The 27,464-nt window shown below is 49.5% G+C and overlaps 2 long non-coding RNA genes across 2 annotated transcripts; one reads left to right on the top strand and one right to left on the bottom strand.

Annotated features, from left to right (window-relative positions):
* The first annotated feature begins 48 nt into the window (after nt 1–48).
* On the top strand, nt 49–14,594 carry LOC145528667 (uncharacterized). Its single transcript, XR_014070533.1, has 6 exons — nt 49–151; nt 4,552–4,638; nt 10,205–10,278; nt 12,057–12,681; nt 12,804–12,950; nt 14,312–14,594. It is a non-coding gene; the product is annotated as an uncharacterized LOC145528667 (long non-coding RNA).
* LOC145528669 (uncharacterized) lies at nt 11,760–27,399 on the bottom strand. Its single transcript, XR_014070534.1, has 3 exons — nt 26,796–27,399; nt 22,021–22,231; nt 11,760–12,186 (listed from the first exon to the last, which is right to left on the bottom strand). It is a non-coding gene; the product is annotated as an uncharacterized LOC145528669 (long non-coding RNA).
* Between the last annotated feature and the right edge of the window lie 65 nt (nt 27,400–27,464).

Raw genomic sequence — 27,464 nt, 5'->3', positions numbered from 1 at the left:
CATTGTTCTACTGTTACATCATCAGCCTGTGGGAGCAGGACAGGTGCTAGATAGATCATGGCCATCCCTCCAGCTGCCCCACACACATCCCAGACACTTCCACATGGCATCTGGGAGCTCCAATCCAGCTCTAGGATGGGAGTACTCTGGGGTAACTGCACTTCCTGTTTGACTTCTGTTACCATCTTTCCTCTCTCCTGTGGATTACATTCACTCTGACAGTCTTGAGTCAGACACCCTTGCCAGCTATCAGGAAGCCAGGCCACTCCCACTCATCAGCATTACTTGTACCTCCTCCTCACCTCTGCTCTCACGAACTCATGTCTCCACCCCTCAGGTCTGATCCTGGTTTTGTCTTCCCTTCCTTGTGACTCATTTGACAAAAGATTCTGTGTCCTGAGATTCTGGTCTTACTCCTAGTCTAGAAACTCTTGAGTAGGTTGGTGATGAGAATGTGAGTATATGTGTGTGTGTATGCATGTACCTGTGTTCACTTGGGCATTGCATGCCCAGGGCACAGGAGACATCATTCATGGAGCAAGACTTGATCTCACCCTGCCTTCCAAATTAGGGAACTGACATGCAGAAGGAAAATGAAGGAGCAACCAGGGAAGTAACAGCAGGAAGGATGCCTCTCAGCCCTGCATGCCTTATCCAAATGGGATTCTGGGAAGTCATTCTTCCATGATCATTTGCTCAGTAAGCCATCAGAGAGGACCCAGTGACATGGGGGGGAGGAGGGAAGAAGGTACTGGAAACAGCCATGTAAGACTCAGCCATTCATTGTGATTCAGAGCCTGTCCATTCCTTCTCCCTATGTGAGAAGGCAGCTGGAGACAGGGCTCAAAGGAGAGTCAACCTTTGAAAGATAGAAAGCCTGTTTCCAGGGGCAAAGGAAGCCATTAGGAGCTGGAAGGAGGAGGTCTGGTTGGAGAAGCAAGGCTTCACAAAGGTGCATTTCCAGCCTTAGCAACAAAGCCAGTGTTAGCTATGCGACTGTGGCGAGAATCACCTAAACCCTCTGGAATTCAGATCTCTCATTGGTTAAAAAAAAAAAATGAGGGTGTCCTTTTCAGCTCTAATTTCTGATTCTAAACTGGTGAATGAATATGTTTGGAGAGCCCAACTTGGGATGAAAGAAGGAAGTTCACAGTTAAAGATTGAGACTTACAAAAGGGATAAAGAAAGATACTTGTGGGGCCAGTGGTCTGAAATTGCTCAGAAAACTCTTTGGAGGTTGAGAGCCTGTTGGAACCAGGACAAGTACAGAGCAGGAAAGTGGACCAGGTTTGGGCAGAGGGGAGGCAGGGATAGATCCAGAAAGCAATGCCCCCTAAATTTGTCTCAAGCCGATTCTCTACTTAGAATTCAGCTGGTACAGCCCAGAAATCCAAGTAACCTGGAAGCTATTAATTCAAATGACAGGAATCTGTGCACTCTTTTATGTTTTGTACTTTGGAGGGTAAGGGGTTAGTTTGTTTCTCTGGAGTTACATAGTCTCTCTGAAACTATGAAGTTTCCTGGTTGAAAAACGTTATAGCATCACAGTAAAGAACCTGCCGACCAACGCAGGATACACAGGAGACACGGGTTCGATCCCCGAATCGGAAAGATCCCCTGGAGAAGGGAATGGCAACCCACTTCAGTATTCTTGCCTGGAGAATCCCATGGACAGAGGAGCGTGGCCGGCTACAGAGCATAGGGTGGCAAGGAGTTGGACACGACTGAAGGGACTTAGCACACAGGCACGCAAGAGCTATTAGGATAGAGAAGGGATCGGGGCGCCCCTAGTGGCAGAGCCTGGTGAGTGACAGCAGCAGTACCGCTTCAAGACGGTGCAGAGGCTGCAGGCAAAGTGAAGCAACCGGAGAGAGGCGGTGGGGGGCACTATAAGTAACAGATACACCACCAGCCCCTCCCGTCTTGACTTGGAAGAAACAGACAGGTGACCTGGGAAGCTTTGCAGCAGAAAGCTGCCTTGGAAGATAATCCCTAGAGGGAAAAGACTAGAAGCCCAGAGCACAGGAAGCTAGGAGCCAGCAGGCAGGGGAGGAGAGAGAAGAGGGGAGGGAAGATATCCCTTTCCACAGATGTGCCTTGGCCCCAACCCAGGCAAAGAGGGGCAGATTTTCTGTCTAGACCCAAGCCCCTGCATCTGCCACCTTGTTTACCTTGTGCCTATTTATAGTTGCAGGCTCCAAGCCCGGCATGGGACTCTGCGATTTATGTGACTATAAACCTCCAAAGGGCACTGGAGGCTGGCAGGGCATGGATAAAGACAGGGGCAGTCCTCTCAAGGTCAAAATGGCCACCTTCCCAACCTTGTTGACCTTACACCCCAATAAAGGGCAAGAGGTCATAAGACTAGGCACAAGCAAAGAAGCCATGGGTGGAAAGCCACAGTCACCTCTTTGCCTCTTCCTACCCTGAGTTGGTTCAGTTTAGGATTGCAAGCAAGTTAGAGAGGACCTGTTTGGTTTGGTTTTCCCTTTGGGAGGTCGTTGGGAAGCTCCATGTGGGAAGATGGATCTCATTAGGGAATGACTGATTTTGGAGAGAGTGGATGAATCTAGCCTTCTGGGAGGGAGGGGAGAAAGGAGCTCTGCCACCCAACTCTCACCTGCCCATCCTCTTAACATCAGAAGGGAAGAAAAATCCCAATGTCTCAGACAGTAAAGAATCTGTCTGCAATGTGAGTTCAATCCCTGGGTTGGGAAGATCCCCTGGAGAAGGATATGGCAACCCACTCCAGTATTCTTGCCTGGAGAATTCCATGGACAGAGGAGGCTGGCGGGCTACAGCCCATGGGGTCCCAAAGAGTCAGACACAGCTGAGTGACTAACACTTTCAGAGTATTCCTGGCCACTGGCTTCCTTCTGGGAAGGCCTTAGGAGGCCTGAGGCAACCCATCTCTTACTGAGGACAGGGATGCTGGTCTACCAGCGCCTGGGCCTCTGATCACCGTGGGATTCTGCTCAAGCAGAATGGCCTGAAGCCTTCCCTTTAGAGGCAACCACTACTTGGCCTCTGACTGACTGTCTACTTCTTGTCTCTCTCCATTGCCTGATACCCTCCAGCCCCGCTATGTGTTCTCCCCCCACTGCTTCCCCCAAAAGTACCCCACACTGTGCGTGCTAGCCCTGCTCCCTCTGCTTATCCCAGCCTCCTGATGCGGCCTCTCCCTCAAACCCTTTGCACTAGTCTCCACCCCATGATTTATCACAGTAGTATGGAGGCTGGACATAGCTCAGCTCTGTGTGTGTGCATGTGTGTGCGTGTGTGCATGAGTGTAAGGATGTCCTGGGTAAGTGGACAGTCACGAATCATAGGCCAAATGGGTATGAACATGAAGGAGAAGAGAGACCCAAAATGACCTTCTCCTTAACTGTTTTGTAATTTTCTCATCAATCTCTGGTCTGCTGGATAAATCGGAGGGCTTTTAGAGGGGAAGTGCCTCCTTAGAGCCCCTGTCACCCTGTGGCCATTTCTGATCCTGCTTTGGCCTTCCCCTCCCCGCCACCCTTTTGGGGCTCAGCTGCCTCAGGACTGGACTAAACCTGGTGGGAGGTAAGCAGAGCTGGGGGTCAGTGTTGCCCAGCTGGAGTCAACCCACCAGCTGTGGGAGGGGCACTGAAAGATAATGAACCATCAGTTAATATGGACTCCCTCCCGCCTGGGCCTGGCCTTGGTTTTGGCCTCAGAGAAGGATTAGTCTCTGGGTAAAGTAAGACTCCAGGGAAAAGAAGATGTCCTGGGGTATGGGCCAATCCTCAGACCTGTTCCTCTGTCCTCCTTTCCCATTGCAGCCCACGGGGGATGTGAATGAGTGAACCAAGTCAAAGTCCTTTCTCTGGAGAGGGTAGTCAGGGAATGGAAGAGACTCCAGAGAGTCCCTTTTTGCTCATCTATTAGTCCCCTTTTTCTCTCATGCCTTCTGTGGGGTGAGGGTGGGGGAGTCTAGGAGACAGAGGTCAGGGGTGAGGACAGTGTCCAAGGACCCGGGGAGAAATCAGGGACCTGGGTGGGGATGGGGTTCAGTGGAGAGGAGCCAGGAGGAGGGGCCTGGAGGAGGACAGGGCTGGTGTCCTTGCCCTCTCTCAGAGGGAGGCAGCAGAGGACCATGGGAATTGCCCCAACCAGCAATCAGCAGTTCAGTTCCCTTTGTGTCTCCTGTCCATCGCGGACCCTATTCCAAGGGACTCACTCGGATGGAGTTTGTACAATTCCAGTCTATGCCCCTCTGCTGGAGAGAGATTTGGGGATGTCAGCCTGTTTTTGATTTGACCCCCGCAAGTCCCTCTATTCATTCCTAAGCAGGGACTCCTCTGAGCTTAGAAAATATACCTTTGTTCATTCCCTACCTCCCTTGGAAACCAAGACCCAGCCCTGAGTCACCATCCTGAAGAGGCCCAGTCTATCTGAGGGAACTTCTCTGCGCCTGCTGGGCCATGACCAGATGTTCCAGTCTGAGTGTCAGTCTTCCCTAAGAAATTTTGCATGAGGGTCAGGCCCACACACTCCTAAAGTCTCTTTTCTCCTACCCACATTTAGGTACTCACCAGGCCCACTTACCTGGGTATGAGGACCAAGTCGACCTGGAGATGCACAAGGGCAGCAGCTGAGTGGAGGAAATCTGAGGTGTGACCTTGAGTGAGATGAAAAACCAAAGCCTCTCAGGCTAGAAACTCTCCCCCTCCTGCCAGCATGGCATCTCTCAGCCTGGTTGGAAGCTGGGGGCAAGGGACAGAGCCTAGATGGGTGGGGAGGGCATTGATCAAGGCAACTAACATCTCAGTTGCTGGCAACTCAAAGTTAGGGAACTAGAAGGAACCCAGAGGCCTCAAAGTTACACTCTGGGGTAGAGAGAACATCTCCTAAGTGCAAACGTGGGCCACTTGGGCATGGGGTAGAAGGAGCTAGAGACAAAATGGCCTTGGTTTGAGGATGGTCTTATCCAAAAGGAAGGTAAGACTGACCAGTTTTTTCAAGAAGAAAGAGGGCCAAAGAGTTTCTTTTGAAGCCTTATTATGGGGAATGGGTGCCTGAGAGAACTGAAGACCTGAACTCTGGGGAGCAGAGCTGGGATCCAACAGAAAGGCGCGCATGTGTCTGTAAACCAGTACAGCGACAGAGAGGCAAAGTGGGGGAGTGGCAGGATGGCACTTTTCTCTCTCACCCAGTCTCCTGTTGTTGGTTCTAAGAAACCTGGGGCTCAGAGTGCCCATGATGTAAGGCAGCTGGCACCTTACAGATCTCCTAGCCTAGACCTGTTCAGACAGGTAAGGAGAAGCTCAGAGAGGAAAGGGAGGCCCTAGTTCCCAGACTGTACCAGTGTCTACAGTCCTGCTTGGCCATCTACCAGCTTCATTCTCAGACCCCAGATAAACTTATCCGGTGGAACCCCAGGCTGATCCACCTTCTCATAGATTTGTTCCCAGATCAAATGGGTGGGTGGGTGCCCCCTGCCCAACCCACCCCACTGCTTCTCTAGGTTTAAATCCTTCCGGGTCTGGCTGAGCAAGGAGCCCTGGTTGGGAAATCTCCCTTCTCATTCCTCTTCCAGACTGGGGTTTCTTTGGAGCTCCCTCTGCAGCTTGACATGTCACTGTCTTTCTGTTAAAATGTTTTGCCCACTTTGCCTCTGCCTCTCCTCCTTTCTCTCTTCTCCTACTTTCCCCCCACCCCCCTCCCCCCCTCACTGATCCCTCCCCTAGATAGAGCCCCTGAACTGCTGAGATGAATCTCTGAAGCTCGTGGTTCTGGCCTGTGTTCCTGGTAATTGAGTTGTGCTCCCTGGTCATGATTGGGGCGGGGGGTGGGAGGGTAGTGGCCGCTTGTGGTCCAGGCCTCCTCCCACCATGCACAGTCCGGCTTAGCCCACCCCACTGGGATCCAGCAGAGAGGGTGAGGAGGAGGTGGTGAGGCTTTCGCTTCCCCAGTCCGCCTTCTCCAGCTCTCTGCCTCCCCCTCTCCCCCTCCCTGCTTCATCTCCAGCACAAATCACATGGTGACAGCCCCATCCAACCTTTGGGGAAGGGTTTGTAAATGTGTCTTCCTTAGCTCTGATCTCCAAATTGTTCCTTTTATTGCATTTGTCACGGTGAAGATTAAAGTCCCTGGGTGGCCTGTACCACAAATCACAGAGTCTGTTCAGACAGCAACTGCAGGTTGGGAACCAATGGAGGGGTCTGGTCCCAGTTACCACCTGTATGTGTGTGTGTGTGTGTGTGTGTGTGTGTGCGCGCGTGCTCACGCATGTGCGTGCACTCACAAGCACACACTTCTATCTGTGCTGTGGATTTGTACCCAGGAACAGGAAGATGTGTCCTTGATGTTGTCATTCTAAGCTGTTGGCCCCCTTTATAGCACAGCTTGTGACCTCTTCCTCCAGGCTGTCTTCTAGGATCACCCCACCCATTCCATGGTGAGCACCGCTGTCTCTCCTGTATCTTCCATTAGGCAGGAGGGGAAGCTACATTCACATCACAGATATTTCAAAATAGCCTTCTGGGTTTCTGGCCGCATCAGCCTCTAGATCCCATCCTGGCAACTCTCTGAATGGGTCAAGGGCAGCTAGACCCAAAGCCCCCAAAGAACAGCTGACCTTACCCTGCCCCAGCACCCCTAAACTCACATTTTTTCTCATCCTGGGACATAACTGGGTTTAGAGGGGACACAGCTAAGATAGAGGAGACCCAGCTGAGGGACCCAAAGGACAAAAGCTCCCTTGTACACACGCACTGAAAAACAGTCCCTTTCCTTCCCTCTTACGAGGTAGGCTTCCTGCCTGTCCCTCATGCACATTCATAACATTCAAATTTATGCCGTAATCTCCGCCGCTCCATATGTATGAGCCTTTGATGGGTGTTTGGGTTTATGGGATGCACCCAGCCCTCCGTTCCCTCGCCCGCCCACCGCCTCCAACCACTGCAAAGACGCTCGTACATAATTGACATCGGCAGATTCTTTCATTATACAAGATTTAGCATCTGCTCAGGGATCGCTCGCTCCTCACTCACTATAGATGACTTTTCCCTGCGTTTCCTATTATCAATTCAAATTAGCCCCATTTCCCCACCGACCAGTGCAGCGTTTACACTTGACAGTGAGGAAACAGCAAGGCTGTAATGGGCTTCTCAATTATTTAGGCCCAGTTAGGCCAGGACCCAGAAGGCCTCAACAGGGGGGTATGCAGAGGTGGGGTCATCACAGCAGGGAGAATAGGGTCACCACTACTTCGTCTCTGTCTGGCCTTCTTATAGCCTCGCACCCTCACTTTCTACCCTGGGGAAGGCTTCCTCTCCCATCTGAGTCTCTAAAGGGTGGGGTAGTCCCTTGTTGTCCACCCACTACTCACCAGCAGCTTTTCTCCCTCCATCCCACCTTCCCCATCTCTCACTCGATCCATATTGGCTCCACATGTGTACATAATGGGCTACCAGCATAAACCAAAGAAGAGGTATTAGCAGCAGCCAGGCTCTGACCCTCTCCCCTTAAGCTGTCTATCTTCAAGTGCATCTCTGTGAAGATCTGAGGTGGTGGGCTAGGAGTTCAGAGATCACAGCCAAAAAAAGAAACACGCATCAGGGAAAGACATTAAAATCATGGCATGCAGCCCTAAGGAGAGAGAGAAACACCCAGAAATGAACAGACGTATGAGAGCCTAAGGGAGCTGACAGAGATGCCTCTGGGGCTTGGGGAGAAGTCACAGGAAAGCAGAAGGCCTGGGTGAGGCCCTTCCTCAGACCATGCTGGCTGCGCAGAGCTGTAATTAGGTCAGTGCTGCCCACCCACTAACCTGACTAGTCCAGGCCCGGTCTCCTGTAGTTACTCGTGGGCCCCCTGAGCCGGCTAAATGGCCTAAGTACAGGGCAGAAGCTCCAAGTCAGCGAGCCACTGGGTCTAGGTCCTGACTCCAGTCAACCCATCTCAAGGGGGGACCTCCCTCACCCATCTCCTTGGTCCCTCCCTTCTCCCCTCCAGCCCCCAGCCCCTCCCCTTCCCCAGCCCAGATCCGCTTCCAAGGACAGATGTGGGGGAGGGGAGGTGGCAGGCAGGGTCTGAGAGGCTCTGGGATTAGAGGGGTCTTTCCCATGCTCGGCTTCTTCGGAATCAAAGAATTCCTCCATCTGATTGGATTTACCCTAAGTCACAGGCGTGTGGGACCTTCTTTCCCTCAGCAACAGCTGGAAACAGCCCTAGATATGATTAATCAGCACTGTAAAAAGTCCCGGACACAATTAAGATTTATGTGTGTGTGTGTGTGTGTGTGTGTGTGTGTGTGTGTGTGTGTAGAGGGATCAGGAGTGGGGGGAGTGGGGTGGATTACCAGCTACGTCTAGGGCCCTCCAAGGAGAGTAGAATGACATTTCCTCAGAGACATTCCTCTGACATCCATTTCAGGCAAGGGTCATTTTATCCGGCCTCCAGCTTCTGAGCAGATTAGCCCCTTTCTCTGTCCCAGGGGTACTGCTTGATTTTCTGCTTTATTCCTCGATAAGGGGGGAGGGCGCATGGTTTCTGGGGCAGGTGCCTTATCTCTCTTCCCTCTACCACGAGCAGAATGTCCTCTGCCAAACCTCAGTTCCTCTTGCTGGGTCATTCAAGGCGTCAGGGACATATGTGCAAATCTCAACATAGCTCCTTAGACACAAGCCCAGAGGGATGTAACATAGGAACCTCAGAGGAAGCTGAATAAATGAACTGCCAGCCAAGCTTCCTGCCCTGGGAGATATCTCACTTTCATCCTCTAAGACAGGACAGAGGTCATCTCTTTGGACTCCCCCCTCCCCACCACCCCCACATCTCTAAGATGATAAAAGCTTATTCAGTGAGTCCTCTCCTGCCTCTTCTGTGATTTGGGTAATTGTTGCCAAAGATGTGGACATCCCAGCTTTGATAAGATGCTGGTGATGATCAATGTTATTTATAATCCTGAAAGGGAAGGAGACAGGAGCACAGACAATTCCCTCCAGTGAATCATCTGAAAATCAGTTCTCAAGAATCTTTGAAGGAGCACTTGATTTTAATTTATTTTCTTTATTACAACGGATCAATAATCTGTTTTGCTGAGATAACTGAGCTCAGGAAGAGGTTGCCTAGGTTCTGGCACCGATGGCCAAAGATGTAATGGACCAGAGGAGTGTGGAAAAGTCCCAGACTTGGCATCTCCTCTCAGAACCCTTCCAGAGTTAATGGCCTGAGTGCCTGGGGCCTCTGCTTTATGGCTGAGTCCCCAGCGGAGGGACCTAGGAAGGCTTAGAGCTGCTGAGTGGTCTTTGGGAGAAAGCCACCGCATATACTGATGGAGTTTGTAACAAGCAGGGACCTAAACCACTGGGATTGTAATTCATCGTCCTGATATCAAGGCCAAGGAGTATGTGGATACTGCTTGTCAATCCTTGGCCCCAATACAGGCTTGCTGTGAGGATCAAAAGCAAGAGGGATGTTCCAGGGGCCCCAGATGCATGTGTGATGGCTCTACCATAGGCATCAACAGTGTGGTGCGCTCCCCCAACATTTCCATTTACACCCTTTGGGCTTTACAGTGTATCATCATCAGGGAGAGAGGGAAGTGGGTGCAATGGGATGAGCAACATGCTTGAGTCCGAGTGGGCAAAACAAGGAGAAGGCAGAGGGTGGGAGATTGGCAAGAGGTGGGCAGAAAAGCAAGCTGAGGATGAGCAGCTCCTCTGTGAGTGTCCTATGCTCTGCTCCTTTGGGCCTGATAATGGTGATTACACAGATGGCTCCATGTGTCTTTGTAGGTTAGTGTGTCTCTGTATGTGTTGTCTCTCTACTCTTGTGTCAATACTTTGTGACCCTATGGTTAGGGATAAGTGTGTCACCAGAAAGAACAAGAAGCCAGGGAGTTATGCAATAGATCAAAATCAGACTTCCTTGGATTTGCTGAGCACAGTATTTGAAACATGAAATTGAATGCCTTTAGGAGAGGGAGTGCCTTTGAGCCACAGATCTCACCACTCCCTATTGCCCTCCACTGGTTGCTTCACATTTATATAACCTGCCTGGTACTGCAGTCTTGAGTCTGTGACCACTTAAAAGGAAGGAGATTTGCTACTATTGGTCCATGAATTGTCTCCTGAATAATTAGTCTCCTTCAGAGACAAAGGTTGGAGTCCAACCACCATCAGATTTCTTGGAAATGAGGGTTACTGGGAACCACTTTATTATTTTTTTTCAGAGTCAAGAACACCTTTATTGAGGGAAGGAAACAAGTCTCATCTTTCTACGAGAGAGAGGTTCAAGATTATACAGGTGGGAATGGAACCCAGGCTGCATCAATGGGACTCTTTGCACACTGCCTCTTCCCTTTACCAAGTCAGTTCTGAGCTGAGGTAGAGCTGAGATATGAGAGAGGTAGAGGGAGAAAAAACACAGAGACCCTGAGGGACTCATTTCAAGCTGGTGTGTCCTGGACATGGGCCTCTGCTAGAGGATGGAGGGGGGTTGGGATGACACCCTGATGGGATGGTTGTTGGGCAGACTGATTGCTCAAACAGCCCATTCTGTGGCCTCACAAGAAGACAGGGCCCCCTTCCTGTCTAGTATCATATCACCACCCTGCTCCATCATCCGTCTTTCTGGAAGAAAGGCAAACTTGGGGGCCCAAAGAAGGGTAGACTCTTTTCTGTTCTCAAAGCTTAGAAGAGGTAGCTGGGAATGTGTGAGGCTTGATTTGGGTCTGGGGTTAGGACTTGCTCTTTGCTCCTGGCTGCACCTTGGTAATCAGCCTTCCAGAACTCTCAGTGGATCCTGTAGGATAAGGCCCCTGGGGGGACCAAAGTAGGATCAGATCTACCTCTGGGATCCCCCATTCAGCCAGCAGCTTCCAGAGTAGGAATCCTGATACAAGCCTTTCATTTGACTTCCAAGAAGCCTAGAATAGAAATGGGGAGGGACTAAAGGGTGCCTTAGAGGTTATGTAAGGGGGTAAGTATTTTGTAGTTATTTATTGAGCGTTTATTTTGTGCCAGATAGTGAATTGAGTATTTTACAAACTATATCTCAATCATCCTCTGAGGAACGTATTACTTACTTTCTCTTAGTACTCAGATAAAAGAAACTGAAGTTCTAGGAAGTTACAAGCCACACAGCTATTATGTGGTGAATCTGATTAAATTTGAATTTCAAATAAACAATTGTTTGCTTTTTTTTAAAACATAAATACCCAAGAAAGCATGGGTACATTTTTGCTAAATTTGTTGTGTATTTGAATTCAAATTTAACGGAGCACCCAGCATTTTCTCTGGCAACTCTATGATGGGGCCCAGCCCTGCAACAGTCCCCCAAAAAGCCCTGAGGGGAACAGGCCCAAAGTAAAAGGAAATGCCATGGACAGAGGAGCCTGGAGGCTACAGTCCATGGGGTTGCAAAGGATTCACACTCGACTTAGCAACTAAACAACAACAGCAAATGGTGGTCTAAGCTTAATAGACTGCTTAGGCTGCAAAGACAGCCCTTTTCTCTCTTGCTGATTGTCGCTGATGCCTCACAGGGCAGGGCAGGGCATGGAGTCTGGGCTCACCTGCCCCGCCCCCCTCCCAACCCGCTCTGCATTGGGGGTGTCAGAGGTCACACCCCGTCATCAATCAAGAGAGACGGGCTGCTCAATAGGAAGCGGCAGACCACAGGTCTGCACAGCCGGGAACCATGAAAGAAATTTAAAATTAAATTAAACATTTCAAGAAATGTGAGATGGCAAAAAGGCGCTTAAGCAGTCATCACGGGAAAAATTAAAACTCCTGACATTTATTGTCCGGTTTCGCACTGAATTATAAAATGAGGGCGGGGTGGGGTCCATTGGAGAGCCCGTTCAAGGTTTCCAGCCTCTGAAGGTCTAGCCCAGCCCTCCCTCCAGGGCGGGCCTAGCTCTGGGCTGGCCTGGCATATGGAGGATGTGGGAGCGACTCTTGGCCCGCATCCCAGGCTCTCGCGCCCCGCTCTCCTCCCACCTTCCATCAGACCCCGTTCTGGGACCACACGCTGGTCCTGCCCGGGCTCCCATTCCGGTTGGCGTCTTTTCTCCTCCGCAGGCTGAGCTCCGCGCGGCTCCACCCCAGGCTCCACCGCCTGCTCCAGCGCTCGCTCAGGCGTCAGCTTCGGTTCAGGCTCCGGCTCCCACTCCCGGCGCGGCTGGCTCCGCTTGCTCGGGGCGTCTCCCTACTGAAGAATTATGTTGCATAAAGCAGCCGCCACCATCTTGAACTGGCAGTGAACTTTGCTTTCTACATATAAATACAGATAGCAATCACACCCCAATCAGCGCTGAGGCTTCAGGGCATCATCTCAGCAACTCTAACTTTCCCATTACGATAATGTGATTTTCACTCAGTCTATAATATCACCAGCCATGAATAAAGCAACTGGCTCTTTCTGTCTCCTCCCTCCCCCCTTTCTCTGCCTCTCTCCCACCCTGCTCGGTCTCTCTCCCTCCCTGGCGCCCTCCTCTTCTGTCTCTCTCTGAAACCCCTCCTGGTGTCAGTCTCCATCTGTATCTCTGCATCTCTGAGCATCTCGGCCTTCCTCTCCCAGTAGCTCCTCCTTCCTCCTCCTCCGGGACTCACCTTCCCTAAATACTAAAGACAGGAATGTGCAGTCCTCCGGGGGCTCAGTAAAGTTCTGTTCCCCAGCTCTGCCATCATCTGCCTTTGCCTGAAGGTGAGAAACTCTGTGGGATTGGAGGTGGTAGGGGTGGCCTGCAAGGCTTTGGGAAGGTGATGAGATGGGGAGGGGAGGCTGGGACTTGGCTGTCTCCCTTCTCTCTCTCTTTCTTTCCTTAGGTAACAGGAAGGCTCTCTGTGAGGATTCCCATCAGGAACTGAAGCATCCAGCAAGGAGAGCTGAAAACTGCCTTCTTAGGAGAGTCCTGGCGGTCTTCTGGATACTGGGGGCCCCAAACCCAATCAGGTTCCAAGTGCCAGACTATTGTGAGTACATATAGCTGGTGAGAGGATACTCTAGAGAGGCCTGGGGAAAAGGAGAACCTGCCCAACCTTCTAGGGCTACTTCTGAGTACCCTGTACCATGCACTTGGCTGTTCAGGCTGGTGCTGCCTTTGCCAGGACATGTGTTAAAAGTCCACAGACAGGGGACCTCCCCTGTGGTCCAGTGGTTAAGAGTCTTTTGCCTTCTAATGCAGGGGATGCAGGTTCGATCCTTGGTCGGGGGAACTAAGATCCCACTTGCCGCAGGGTGTGGCCAAAAAGTAAAAAAAAATAATAATGAAGGTCCACAGTCTTTATCAAGGTGTCAGCCACCTTTTCAGAGCTCCTGGAAAGGCCTTCTCTTGCCTTCGTGGACATTCTCTAGGATGGTGGTAGTGCTAGTAAGGGGGTTGTCTGTGCTGGTGGTTCCTTTATCCATCCCCCTGGGTTTGTATTCCAGTTCTTTCACCTATTAGCTTTGAGGCTGTGAACAATACTCTTAACTTCTCTAAGCTTCAGTACCCTCATCTATAAAATGAAACTAATTATAGTACCTATCTAGTGAACAAAATAATGTGTATAAAGTGCCTAACACAGTATTTGGCACATTGTTCGATAAATGTTAGCTATTATTATTACTATTAGCAAATATCGGATAATGCTATATATAAAGCAGTACATCATAGAAATTATGAGCCTGGGTTTTTAGAGTCACACTGAATTTGGGTTCTAGCTTAGGCACTTGGCTTTGTGACCTTAGAAAAGTCACTTAGCCTCTCTGAGACTCAGTTTCCTCATCTGTAACATCAGTAATAATAGTCCCTTCTTCATAGTGTTGTTGTAAGGGTTACTCAGGCTAATCTAGTGCTTGGCACAGTGCTGACGTATGCCACAGGCTCTAGAAGTATTAGTGATTAAGGGTCAGACATGGCACATCCAGCCATGAATGAGGCAAACACTGGGGTTGTTCTGTGGGTTATTCTCGGGGCACTGACCTTTTCTATTGCTCTAGACCATTGATGGTCTTGATCTTTCACTTCTGTGGAGGTTGAGGGTTTGCTTTAATTTCCCTGGCTGTTAAATTTTGCACCTTTTCAGCTGCCTACCTAGCAGAGGAGTGGGACTAGAATCCCTGCTTAGCCCCTTTGCTAGGTAAGAGTGGTGAGAGAAGGGGGTTTTGAATGCTTTGTCTTAGGCAAGGGTGACAGTGTCCAGAAGGCAACTCTGGGATGTGCTCCCTAAGGAAGGGGTGACAAATTAGAATCAGACATCTGCATTCTGTCCATTTCTGTGTTTCTAATAAGTGTTTATGGATCCATCTCTTTGCTTTTATTTATTTATTTATTTTTGGTTTCTCCCTGAAGATTTCTTTGGAGGCATTCCCAGCCTAATCTCAGATGGAAGAAGGAAATGAAGACTCTGCACACCTCAGTTGGGCCCTGAAGGCAAGACAATCAGAGCTCCCAGCTCTGGGGCCTGGAGAGGCAGAGCCAGAGGAGGAACCTAGGACCACAGTGTCTGGCCAGTGGGTTATTTGGATCTCTTTGCTCAAACCTAGCCTCTTTGCTTGGCTCCCAGAGAAAGGAAGCTACCCTTCAAAATCCAGAGCCATAAGCCAAAGCAGTCTTAAACGAGTGTTTCAGCCAAGGGAACTTGAACTTAGAGTCTGGTCTCCTCCCTCCTCACCCCACTTCTCAAAGACAAATAAGACATAGTCCATCCCATCCATATGGTTACAAACCAGTGGGGGAGGCAGGCATGAAAATAAGGAAGTAAAACAGAGTGAGAGACAACAGAGACAACCACAGGCTGCAGTGAGGACAAAAAACAAAACAGTGGTCAGTTCAACCTAACCTGTGTTACCTGACACAGGTAACACTTCCTAGAAGAACTGGTGCTTCAGCTAATTTGTAAATGTGGGCAGAATGGAAGGAGGAAAGGAAGGAAGGGCCCATAAGGCAAGAGGAATGGCATATACAAAAGCCTTGAGGCATCGAAGAGCATGGCACATTTGGAGACCTGCTGTACAGAGGGTGGGGTGGAGAGGTCACTCTGGGGGAGGCCGGGGGCAGGGGACAGATAGTAAAGGGCCATGGGCAGTTGTGCTTTTATAGGGGAGGGCATTAGCAGTGGAATGATTTGTTTCAGAAAACTAGCTCTGAAGACGATGAAGAGAACAGAGAGAGGGATGTAGCCAGAAACACTGGAGGCTGGGAGGTCAGTAAGGAGGCTCCTACAACTGTGCAAGCGAGAGACAAAGAGGACCTGAGCTGTGGCAGTGGGGTTGGGGGTCCTGAGACTGGGGAGAGCCTTACAAGGGCATGGACAGGATTTTGTCCACTGATTGGAGGTGGGATGTGATGAGGGAGAGGATTCCTGGATGACATCCTTGGGTGAATGATTGGGAGTGATGGAGGTGGGGAACAGAAGGAGTGGAAGGGGTTTGGTGTGAAGGCAAAATACTGAGTTCTGATAAAGACATGTACCCACATGGGGGATCCGGAGTATATCGCAGCAAAGATACCCTGGAAGTTATAAGGCTATCAAGAACAATTTTATCTACATACATTTGGAAATAAATATGTCTGGTAGGGAGTTGGAAATGAGTGTGTGGAATTCAAGAGAGAAGCCTTGTCAGGGTATATGGATTTGAGAGTCACCAGTATATGGATGTGTATTAGAGCCATGGGAAGGAGGTCAGCTACTTGGGAAAGACATGAGAAGAGAAGAGGGCTAAGAATAGTCTTAGGGAGTATCAACACTTAGAGGAGTGCGTGGTTTTCAACCTTGGAAGCACATTTTGATGAGCCAGAGAATTTGAAAAGCACCAGTGTCTGGGCCCCACCCCAGAACGACTAGATCTGAAACTCTGGGAATGAGCTGTAAAAGTTCCTCGTGCATGTGTGCGAAGTTGCTTCAGTCCTGTTGGACTCTTTGCAACCCTATGGACTGTAGCCCACCAAGCTCCTCTGTCCATGGGATTTTCCAGGCAAGGATACTGGAGTGGGTGGCCATGCCCTCCTCCAGGGGATCTTCCCGACCCAGAGATCAAACCTGAGTCTCTTGGTCTCATGCATTGGCAGGCAGGTTCTTTACCACCAGCGCCACCTGGGAAGCCCAAAAGTCCCTCAAGTGACTCTAAAACGGAGTTGTGGCTGAGAACCAGTGACTCAGAGGGAAGGCAGAGGAACATGGCTAGCAAAGACTGAGAAGGAATATTCAGGAAAGTAGGAAGAATTTCGAGGAGGGAGAGTTCCAAAGCATCAGATGATGCAGAATAACAGCGGTTGAAGCCTACCCAGCCCTCATGCTCTGTCGGGGACTTGACATGAACTCAATGAATCCTCCCAGAGGCTTGATAAGGCAGGTGCTAGTATTATCATCACCATTTTAGAGATAAGGAAACCAAGGCACAAAGATGTTAAGTATTTGCCCGGAGTCACACTACTAGTAACCAGAAACCAGGATTCAAGTCCAGGTAGGTGACTACTGAGTCTGCTCCTAACTGCTAGCCCACCTTTCCTGCCAAGGGCGGAGTGAGGTGAGCACTGCCCATAGTTCTAGCCCTTAGCTGGTCCATACAGCCTTCCAAGGGGCCCGCTGTTCTCTTCTCTCTTCCCTTTCTGTCTTTCTCTCTTTCCCTTTTTCATCCCTCCCTACATCGTTAAGGCAGCTGCCCTTCATCTCTCTGGCCTTCCCCTGGCTGATGGGCCAGGTAGAGTTGGTTATCCTCTCTGTTGGTGAGACCACACTGTCTGCTCCTAACCGGGTGGCCACAACCATGAGCGCATGGCCGGTAGCCTCTTCATTCATCATGCTGAGCTGAGCATCCTTTTTAGGTCTTCACAGTCTGGAAGGGGGTGGAGAGTTGGGGTGGTACAGAAGAAAGGCTCTGACAGTCCTGGGAAGTAAGTCTTTCCAAGAGTTGATACTATGATAGATACTGAGGAGGAAAGAGACTGGAATCCATGTTGACATGGAGGGAATATCAGCCTAGTCAGACACCTGGGACACCCCTCTGCACAGCTCCTGCCTGATTCCCCCAGGCCTGGAGGTAGTGGTTCTCAACCAGCCTGCATGTTAAAATGTAAAAACATACTGCAAGGACCACCTTCTGAACAACTGGAATCTCCAGGGGTAGGACCCAGGCACTGATAGATTTTAAAAGGTCCCCAGGGGATTTTAATATAGCCAGAGTTGAGAACCACAACCTCAAGAAAAGAGCTCTGGATAAGTGTAACAAGACAGTGCTTCTAACTCTCACTTGATCATTTCGTAGCTGTGGTCTTGGATAGCCCATCAGACCTCTTTGAGCCTTAGTTTTCTTGTATCTATAAAATGGGAGTAGTAACTCGACCCTGCCTACATTATACAAATTGTTATGTTGCTCAGGTAGACTGTTGAATGTAGTATATTTTGTTAATTATATAGGGCATTATATAAAAGTGTGGTGAAATTAACCTATACAGACACAAATAGATGCAGGTGTTCACTTAGCACACTAGGGGCACTTGAGTGAGAACACATATACACACACGCACGCATACAACAGACAGCAGTTGGTTGGGTCCTGAAAGCAGAACTGTGGTTCTCTAGACTTGGCCTTTTATGTTTTTAGCCTTCAGAATATGCCATTAAAATATGGAGCATTGATCTGGGTGTGTGTGTGTGTGTGTGCGTGCGTACACACGCACAAATGTATGTGTTTAAATGATTGCTAAAGTGTGGCATCATTTGAATCTGCCTGTCAGCCTATCAGAAACGTCATCTATAACCTTCACTGTTTGCAGTTTAATCTCCCCTGCCTCCCCGAGGGCCCTGTTCTGACATTTTAAACCCCATAAAATGACAATTGTGCTCTAAGCCATTTTGAAAAAAGCCAAGCATTTGGAAAAAACACATAGAGACATACCCCTAAATTCCCCTTCCCCGAACACATGCTCACTCACACTCATAAGTGGAATCACACACATGTTCACACCCTGCACTGGCCAATTTAGGAGAAGTCACAGATATGGGCCAACATAAGCACACGTTCGTGACGGCAGGACACAGATGGATGAAAGTCCAGTCGTGTATCTGGGGCCTTTGTATGTGTTCCATTGGGCACACAGCAAACACAGCTTTCTGCTCCTATCCTCAAGTCCTATTCATTCAAATCTCCTTGGCTTTGAAAGAGAATTGAAGAATCCAAGCTCCTTGGAAGACTGGTACTGGGAACAGAGAGGTGACATGGGAGACTGAGGGGCCCCAAATCTTGGGTTTAGTGTTAGGCAAGGATGTATCAATACATTAATAGGTTTAAGGTCTCCACTCTTGGAAAGCCGGTGGATACAAAGGGATAACGGGCAAGTTTTACTCCACCCTACCAACAACCAGATAGCACACCACATTTGGGGAACTGGAATGAAATAAGAAAACCCAGAGGTGCTTATTAAAGGGATGAGCATGTGAGTGTAGAAGGACAAGATGTGGTATAAGATGTTGACAGGAAGCCCCATAAGACAGGGCCCTGTCAGCTCCTGGCTGTATCCCTAGGACCTGGCACTGGGTTTACCACACACCAGAGGCTCATCAGTACTTGATGAATGAATGACTGAAAGAAGGTGTAAGCACTAGAGTGAGTAAGTAGTAAGGGGAGTCTGTGTGTGTGTGTGTGTGTGTGTGTGTGTGATGAAATTGGGAATGGGGCTGGGAGACTGAATAGTTAAGGACAGTTTCTTAAAATAGATGACTTCTGCTCTAGGACTGAAAGAGAGGGGCCAACATCACATCTAATATCCATTTGTTCCAGGGTAAGTGGCTGGCTTTTCTTGGTCTAAACTATCTCTGATTTTCCAGCAAGATCTCCCTACTCAAAGGCAAGACAGACTCTTCTCCTATATGTGAGGAGTATGTACCAGCAGAGGATATGGACTCTGGGCAGCTTGATTCTAAGGGGCTCTATGGATTCCTCATGGTACGACTGGCTCCTATGGCCCTCCCTCCCCACTCAAGTCATCGTGCACTTTAAGGAACTTGTTTCCATGGCAACCAGTTAGTGTCAGAAAATGAGGGCTGTGACGTCAGAATGGGGGATGGGGTGAGAAACCTCCATCCCCCATGTCCCTGGCTTCCTGCTCAGTGTCTGCAGCCTTGCAGGGAAAGCTCCAGAAGAGATGAAGTACACTGCACTCCTGAGGAGCACAGGTTCTGGGTCAGGCAGGGCCCAGAAATAGGGACTGATTTGGAGATCTGACTCACCTGGCAGTGTCCCTACCTGCCATTCCACTCCAAAATGCTGGCAAGGCTGGGGGCCCAGTAGTGAGACAGTGTGGGCATACTTGGAAGGGTAACAATGATCTGGGACCATTGCCTGTCCCCTAGGAGAGAGGGATCCAGGCTCTCTTTATAAAGGGGGCTGTAAACAAGTAAACATGACATAGAGGGAAGGAAGTCTTGGTTGTAGGAGACCTGTCATTATACCCTAGGGATGGATGCTTTGGTCTATAGGAGGAAAGTACATACTTTAAATAAAAGAGTTGGGACTTCCTTGGTGGTCTCATGGTTAAGACTCCAAGCTTCCACTGCAGAGGCACTGGTTCATTCCCTGGTTGGGGAACTAAGATCCCACAAACCACACAATGCAGCCAAAAAAACATTTTTTTTTTTTAATAAAAGAGGAAGAAGCCCAGCTATGAAGGCACCTAGAGAGCATCAGAGAAAGAATTCAAGGGCACTTAGCTCTCTGAGTCTTGGTGCAGAGAATGAGACATAACAGAACTACAGCAATTTAAGCCCCTTAGATCCTTAGGACCATGGCTAGCTTTCTGAGGGAGTCTGGTCAGTTTGGGAAGGTCATTCAAATCAGAAGATGAAAGAAAGAATGCAAAGGACCTTGTCCTTAGGAGAAAAAAGAAGGCTAGGTGTTCATTTACTGGATGGACTTCCTGGCCGAAGTAAGTGAACCTCATCACACCAGCTGGGCAGGCCCTGCTGTGAAGATGATGAAGAGGACAATGATGATGATGATGATGGCAAACAGCAGCAGCTGTGTTTCTCAGGGCACTTGACATTTTCCTCCTTGTGGTAGGCCAATTGGCAGGTAGGTAGGAGTTGAATTGTCTGCAGGCTGGGTCTGAAAGTGGACTCTGGGGTGGAGATGACTGTGCAGGAGCTTCACTGGGGAGCCCTTGGGATTATTACCAGTGCAGGGAAGGAACTGGAAAGAAGCAGGACTGCACTGGAGGAGAAGTTGGGTTGTGCTACTCAAAAAAGACCTTAGTCGACCACACAGAGGGCTCTGAGGCTGCAAGGCCCTTCAGAACTGTCTGGAGTAGAGAGAGGGGCCTGGGCCTTCATATGGCTGGGATGACCAGGCACTAGATGCAGGCTGCCCAGGGGAAGGGCATGACCTCAAGCGAGACAGCTCTCTTTGGCAGAGACAACTCCGAGGAAAGCTGACAGGCCAGGGAGGCACCTGGAGACAGTCCTTGAGGACTGAGGGAATCGTGGCGTTGCAACATGGCCTCCACCACAGCAATGACCACTTTTCCTTTTGAAAATGAGGAAAGGGGAGTTCAGAGAGATGTCATGACCTGCCTAGTTATACTGCTGTCGTACAGATAGGGTTGGAGTTTAGTTTCAGCCTCGTAGACTTAGTCTTGGCTTCACGGAGAAGAAATTTTGGTGTAAAACTCTTCTGTGTGACTGCAAGAGCAGATCATTAAGGGAACCTCTCACTGAGCTCCGTGGAGGACAGGCCACTGGAGCTGAGGGTTCCCGAAGTGGGAGGCTAAAGGGAAAGCTCTCCATACTGTCCTTGGGCAGACAGAGTCAGGATGCAGACAGATCCTGAGCCAGGTCTCAACTCTGCTGGGGTCTGGGGAGCTTCCTCCCCCTCTGGAAAGGGCAGCTCTCGCTTGAGTGTGCTCAGTCACGTCCAACTCTTTGCAACCCCATGGACTGGTAGCCCACTAGGCTCCTCTGTCCATGGGATTTTCCAGGTAAGAATACTGGGGTGGGTTGCCCTTTCCTTCTCCAGGGGATCTTCCTGACCTAGGAATTGAATCTTTGTCTCTTGGGTCTCCTGCATTGGCAGATGGATTCTTCACCACTCTGCCACAGGGGAAGGCCCTGGAAAGGGGAGGCTGTGCTTCTCAGCACAGAAGTCACAGACCTGGCTGATCTGGGCTGTGAGAGAAACTTCCTTACAGTTGTGTTGAGCTGATAGAAAGAAATGGGGCTTTGAGAATATTATTCAGTCTGCTTGATGCCTGGTCCCTGGGCCCTTAAGGAGTGGAATCTCTGAGGGTCTCCCTGGGGCTTCTAGAAGGGGACAGAACAGTCAGTAGTGGTCGAGTCATGGTCAACCTCAGCCCCAGGACCAACCAGCTGCATCAGGAAAGCCTGGCAGAAGACATTTGTTTGCTGAGGGATTGACAATGGTGAGGAAAAGAGTGGGCAAGGTGACGGAAAGTGAGAGATACCAAGGCAGAGAGAACAGAGAGGGGACTGACTCTCTACCAGAACCAGCCATCCTGACAGAAACAAGGTGAAGGAATGCAGTCCCTGGGCTGGGCCATCTAGATCTCACTGAGGATTCTGGAAGTCTCTGAAGAGTGTTATGAATAGGTGTGGCTGGAGTGGGGCCGTGACAGGATCAGGTGAGTGTAGGAAGTAGAGTGAAGGGAGTACACACCCCTCCCTCACCTGCACACTTGAACTGAGGGGTCTATGGTCTGTGAGTGACAATGGTTTCTCACAAGTGTCCCTGGGTAGGAGGTGGGAAAGAGCCCTGAGCCATCACTGGAAAGACCCAGAGATGCAAGAGGCAAAGGGGCAGGAAGCTGATGGCAGCTTGGGAGTTTCTGTCAGGGACACTCATGAGGATCTGCCAGCCTCTCCCCAGTTGCTCTTTGCCCTGAGGGCCGTGGGCGTGTGCCCCCAGGACCTGGTCCTTCTTGCTTTTCTGGGAGGCAAGAGTGAGTGGCCACATTTCTGTCCAGGAGACTCTGTTCAGAAAGGGACTGTTGATTTTTTTCTTAAAAAACTCTGTCACCTCGCCCTTCCCCCACACATTTCCCTTCATGACCTTGTGACTCCTCCATTAGGTCTCCTTTCTTCTTGCTTCAAGAAAAAGCCAGGCGGGGAGGGCTGGGGACCAGGGAGGGAGGCGAGCCGGCAGAGAGGCTGAGCCAATCGCGGGTCTGCAAGGTGCAAAGCAATCAGCGGAGCCGCTGGTGAGCGGGTCACTCAGTAGTGTGCACATCAGGGTGAAATCCTTTCAGCTCTTCGCCAAACCCCTAGTGAAAGACAATCAGGCTCGCTGTCACCGAGCTAATTCTGTCTATATAAAAGCAGTAATGAAATTCACGGCAGGATTACCCTCTCCATCCAATGGGCCAGCGTCGTGGTGACATATCTCTCTTATTGCCCGAATGTAACACACCATCTAATTTACGTCGTGTAGCGAGCAGGAATGAAATGTTCATAAAGAATTGCTGCATCTCGTCACCTTAACTGCGGCCCGGGGCTCTGAGGCATCTGTCAGGGAGAGGAGCAGGAGGAGGGAGGGCGGGTGGGGCTCAGGGAGCAGCAGCCAGGGGCAGGGGTTCTAGGGGTGGTTGTTTCTTAACATGGTGAAGTGAAGGCAGAGGGAGGTGGGGCAGGGGTAAGGTAGGGAGAAGAGTGGGAAAGGGGGCCAGTGGAGGGTTTTGGGGGAGACAGGGATAAATAAGGGTAGGATGGAGTGGTCTGTAGGGAGTGTTTGGAAGTCTGTGTGAGTCTGGGGAGCCAGAGAATCTGAGCGAGTATATGTGTGTTTCAGTTTGGGTGACGTTGGGAGGAGACATGAGTGCCTGGTTCGTTGGGAAAATGACCCTCCGGGTGCCTCCCAGGTACTGCAGGGCCCCTAGTAGTCTCTCTCATTCTCTGGAGGTGGAAATCCATCCACCTCCGAAGGTTGTTAGAACCAGACTCTTGGTTTTGTGAGAAAGGAAACCTTTAATAGAGGTAAGCAAGGAGCAGGCAGACACCAGAGGCAAGTTTACAAACCTAGGAGTCATCCGTGGCTCCTTGTGTGCACTGCAGGACAAGATCAGCAGCCAGCTCTCTTACCTCCACTCTAAAGTGTTTCACCCATCCATCCTTTTCTCTCTGTCTCCACCACCCCAGCCCAAAGCCACTGCTATCTGTTGCCTACCTAACTCAGCACTCCACTGACTGGTCTCTCCCCGTGCCTTCTTGCCCCCTCAACTCAGCCAGGTAGTGGTCATCTCACTACTATCGTCTCTCAACTTAAAACCCCACTATGGTGTCCCCTTGCTCTTAGGACAAAGACTAGAACCCACGTCTCTGACTTTGCCCTACACTCTCAGTTTCACACTGTGCTCCAGCCACATTTGTCTTTTCCTATTGTCTGAATGCGCCACGTTCTAACCAGCCACTGGGGCAGTGCACAGGCTTCCTCTCCTTGGAAGATGCCTATCAGTGGCTGCAGCACCACCCCTGCATGACTTTAACTCCCACTCTCACTTCAGATGTCAGTCAAAATGTTGGGGCCTGGAGGAAGCCTCCTGTGACTACCCACACTTGGTCAGTTTGGCTTTCCTAGCAGCATTTCCTTCCTGTACAACACAGACCACATACCGTAAGGAGAAATTTCCTTTTGTGACTATCTGATTACAGCCTGGACTCTGAGCTCTATGAGGGCAGAGACCCTTATGCTTCCATCACCTGGTACAGCATCCAGGGACACTGTAGCCACTTGATAAGTATTTGTGGAATGAAGGCATGTGAGGCCTGCACAACCATTACAGGCTAGAAACCCTGCTCCTTCCTTCTTCCATTCATTCAGCAAACAACTACTGAATGTCTCCTGAGTGCCAGGCACTGTCAGAGGCACTGTGGTCACTAGGCTAAACAAGTGAAGACACAGTCTCTGCCTCTGAGGAGCTCACAGTCCAGGGAGGGGGATGGGCAAGCACAGAAAGCAACCAGGGTGCTAAACATGTCCTGTGCTGCTTTACTCCAGAGACAAGCCATGTCCTGGGCCCACATCAGAGCCCCCATGAGGAGGGGTTGATCTTCCTGGGCTATACAAAATTCTCCCAAACTTCCCCTAGACACAGCTCAGACATCTATGAGGGAAAAAAACCTCAAAAGAAAACAAATTTATTAAAGCGGCATAACTGGATTTCTCTTACCAGTGCTAATAACAAGAAGCATTTATTAGAATCAGTTACGTGCCAAGCACTTCATCTCATGTAATCCTCACAATGACTGTGACTCCTACGGATTATTATTCCTGATTCACAGATGAGGAAACTGAAGCCAACTGATATAAGTAACTTGCCCTAGAAGGTCACACACCAGGCACACAGTTAATGCTTAACAAATATTTATTGAGTGAACGAATGAATGAGAAGTTAATAGGTAGAATGGACAGATGTTAAACCTAGGCTTTCTGGCTCCAAAACCCATGGGCTTTTTATATTTATTTCAGGCAACAAAATTTTGGGGCTCTCAGGCTCTGGTCAGTGTTAGAGAAATAATCTGAGGTTGGACTCTGAATCTATGCTTTCTTCGACCCAGACCCTAGTCTGAACATCCATAGCCTTCCTACAGATACACATGACACTTCAGATACCAGGCTTGGCCATGGCAGGAAGATTAGGTTTAGAGGAGACCAGACCTTACTGCCTCTAGGGAAATGCCCACAAGGCGAACCCTTCCCAATTCTGCCCTGTCTTCCTCCAACACTCCAGGCTTAGGTTAGCTTATCAAGAAGTCTAGGAAGAGGGAGTTCCCTTGTGGCCTCCTGGTTAGGAATCCAGGTGCCCCAGGTTCAAGCCCTGGTTGGGGAACTGAGATCCTGCAAGCCACCTGGTGGGGCCAAAAAAAGTCTTGAAACAGTATGATCAAAACAAACAAACAAAGTCTAGGAAGGGATCTTTGTGTAAGCTAAAATGTCATTCTTGTGTGTACATGTCAACCACATCTTATACTATCTCTCTTGTACCTAAGCTGTGTCGTCTTTTCCACTGATTCAGAGATATTTACTCACCAGATGATATATATCTATGTGGGATGTTGTGTGTGGACCTGTGTTCGTGTATGTATACACATGTATCAGTAAACTCATTATTTCATTAGCTCTCTCATATCCCAGTGATATCTGTTCTCTTTTTGGAGACACCTGAGTCTGTAACCTGAAGTTCCCTCCCTGAAAGACATCTGGGAATATGGGTCCCTGAAGCTGTCTTTCCCTCTTGCTTCTAGCCGCCACTCCTGAAAACTGAAAACTGCTACTGCTGGCAGGCCACAGAGTGGGATTGTGTGCCATGTGGTTCCTCTTATTTTAAGGAAAGTTCTGCTCCCTGGCAGTGGGTAAATGTCTCTTTATCAAAGAGCTAATGCACGGATGTATCATCAAAGAGATAATATATGCCTGGCACACAGTAATCTCTCAATTCATGTTAGCTATTAACATTATTATAGCTCATTTGTCCTCCCTGACCAGAGGGCGTCCCTCCTTCTCCCCACAGCCCTCTTAGGGCTGGAAGTACAAGTAACCATATCCACTCCTTCCAGGGAGCTGTGTGAGGCTTGGTGCATTTACAAAGACCTCCTGGGGTGAGAGGGCTCCAGGCCATTGTCATCTATATCTCTCAATAGGACAAAAATCTCACACACCCCTGGCAGGCAGGACTCAATCATATTTTTAAGTTTCTATAAAATAAGTCTCAAGAGTATCTTTAGACATCTCATCCAAAACCTTAAACTTCTTTTTTTTTTTAAAGTCTTTTGCTGCACTGCTTGGTATGTGGGATCTTCGTTCTCCCACCAGGGATGGAACCAGCACCTCCTGCAATGGCAACACGGAGTCTTAACCACTAGACCACCAGGGAAACTCAAAACCTTACATTTCTGAGACTCAGATTGTTTCCCAAACCCATCTTCCTGCAGTTGACATCTTTCCTCCTAAACTGGACCTGAAGCCAGACCCACTGGCCAGTGCCCACCAGAGAGGAGCAGTTGCAATCATAACACCTGATAACGTGAACTCCTTTCCTTTGGCCCAGGTGACCTATCCTTCCAGCTAGTTATCTGTTTTGTGGCTCTGCCAGGGGTTGACATTCTAAACCAGACCCACTTCTTCAGGTGAAGCAAGATATCATTCAAGTTGTATGGCTACAGAGCATTCAGTAGCAGAGGCTGGGAAGGGTGGGGATGAAAGAAAGAGAACTCAACTATCCTAAAGAATCAGGATTTGCCAGACAGTATCTGCCCTTAAATTGGCATCAGGCATTCTTTTCAGGGTCTGTGGAAACCCAGGGGTCTGTACCAGAAGTGTATTAAGGCTTGTTTGATTGTTTTTGTACAAGCAAGAGGGGGAAGGAAGATTCTATGGAACACATAAACTAGAGGAGGTTGGTGATGGATTAAAAATTGGAATCCAACCCTGTCAATGTGTTTATTTGATTTCCACATTTTCCTCCCCCCTTTTATTCCCACTCTTCTTCCCCTTCCCCCAGACTGACATAAATGAAACCCTGATGGCTATTTCAACTGCAACCTTATATATCCAGGGAAGCCTGAGCCTCCCAGCTGCTGGCCGGCTCTGATCCTCTAAACCCAGAGAGGCCAGCTGGTCAGAGTTCTCAGGGATGGCAGACCCCAAGTGCCAATTTTGCTTCTGCTACCAACAGACTCTGATCATGACAGATCACTTAACTTCTCTGGGTACTGACCTTAGCCTCCTCCTCCCCTCTCCACACACCCTACCTCAGCTGATAGCAAGAAGCATCCTGAATTTCTTGAAAAACGATTCTAGAAATGCACCTTTCTGTTTTCCCTTGTAATTACCCGATCAGAATGTAGTCCCCACGAGGATTAGCAGGATCTTGGGTGGGCCAGTCCTCTTCCCTGTTGGCCTGGACAGCTGTTTAGTCACCAGCCAGCGGGAGAGAGTGCAAGTGGGTGGGTGCAGCTCAGCCCTACTGCTGTGTGCAAGACCCATTGTGATAACAGCAAAGATAACTGTCCAGCTTCCTGGCTTGTCTGAGGGCTTCGTGTGTTCCTCCAGACCATATGATTCAAAACTGTCAGCCTTGGGAATTCCCTACCAGTCCAGTGATTAGGAGTCTGGGCATTCACGCATGAGAGCCTAGGTTCAATCCCTGATCAGAGACTTAAGACCCTACAAGCCACGTGGCATGGCCAAAAAACCAAAAAGCTATGTCAGCCCAAAGTAACCACCAGCATCCAACCTGCTTGGAGTTCAGTATGACAGCAAGGGATGTCTAGTATGTAGATAAAACTCGAAGGCCCTCAGAAAGGAGACTAATTGATGACTTGAAGAAATAGACATAAATTCTATTAAGTATGGCTCAACTCTTTTGCTCTCCGGGCCCTCCCAATACCAGAAACTTTATCTGGTGGTCATTCCCTGCTCAGTGTCATTAAATTCTCTGGTAATCTGCGGGGATGTGTAATTATGCTGTAGTTAGTGATTGTTCACTAAGTAAACCCTTG

The sequence above is a fragment of the Giraffa tippelskirchi genome, chromosome 2 (genome assembly GCF_054371585.1).
Source record: "Giraffa tippelskirchi isolate mGirTip1 chromosome 2, T2T-mGirTip1v1.2.pri, whole genome shotgun sequence".
In the NCBI taxonomy this organism is placed as follows: Eukaryota; Metazoa; Chordata; class Mammalia; order Artiodactyla; family Giraffidae; genus Giraffa; species Giraffa tippelskirchi.
This window is presented reverse-complemented; position numbering and strand designations above follow the sequence as displayed.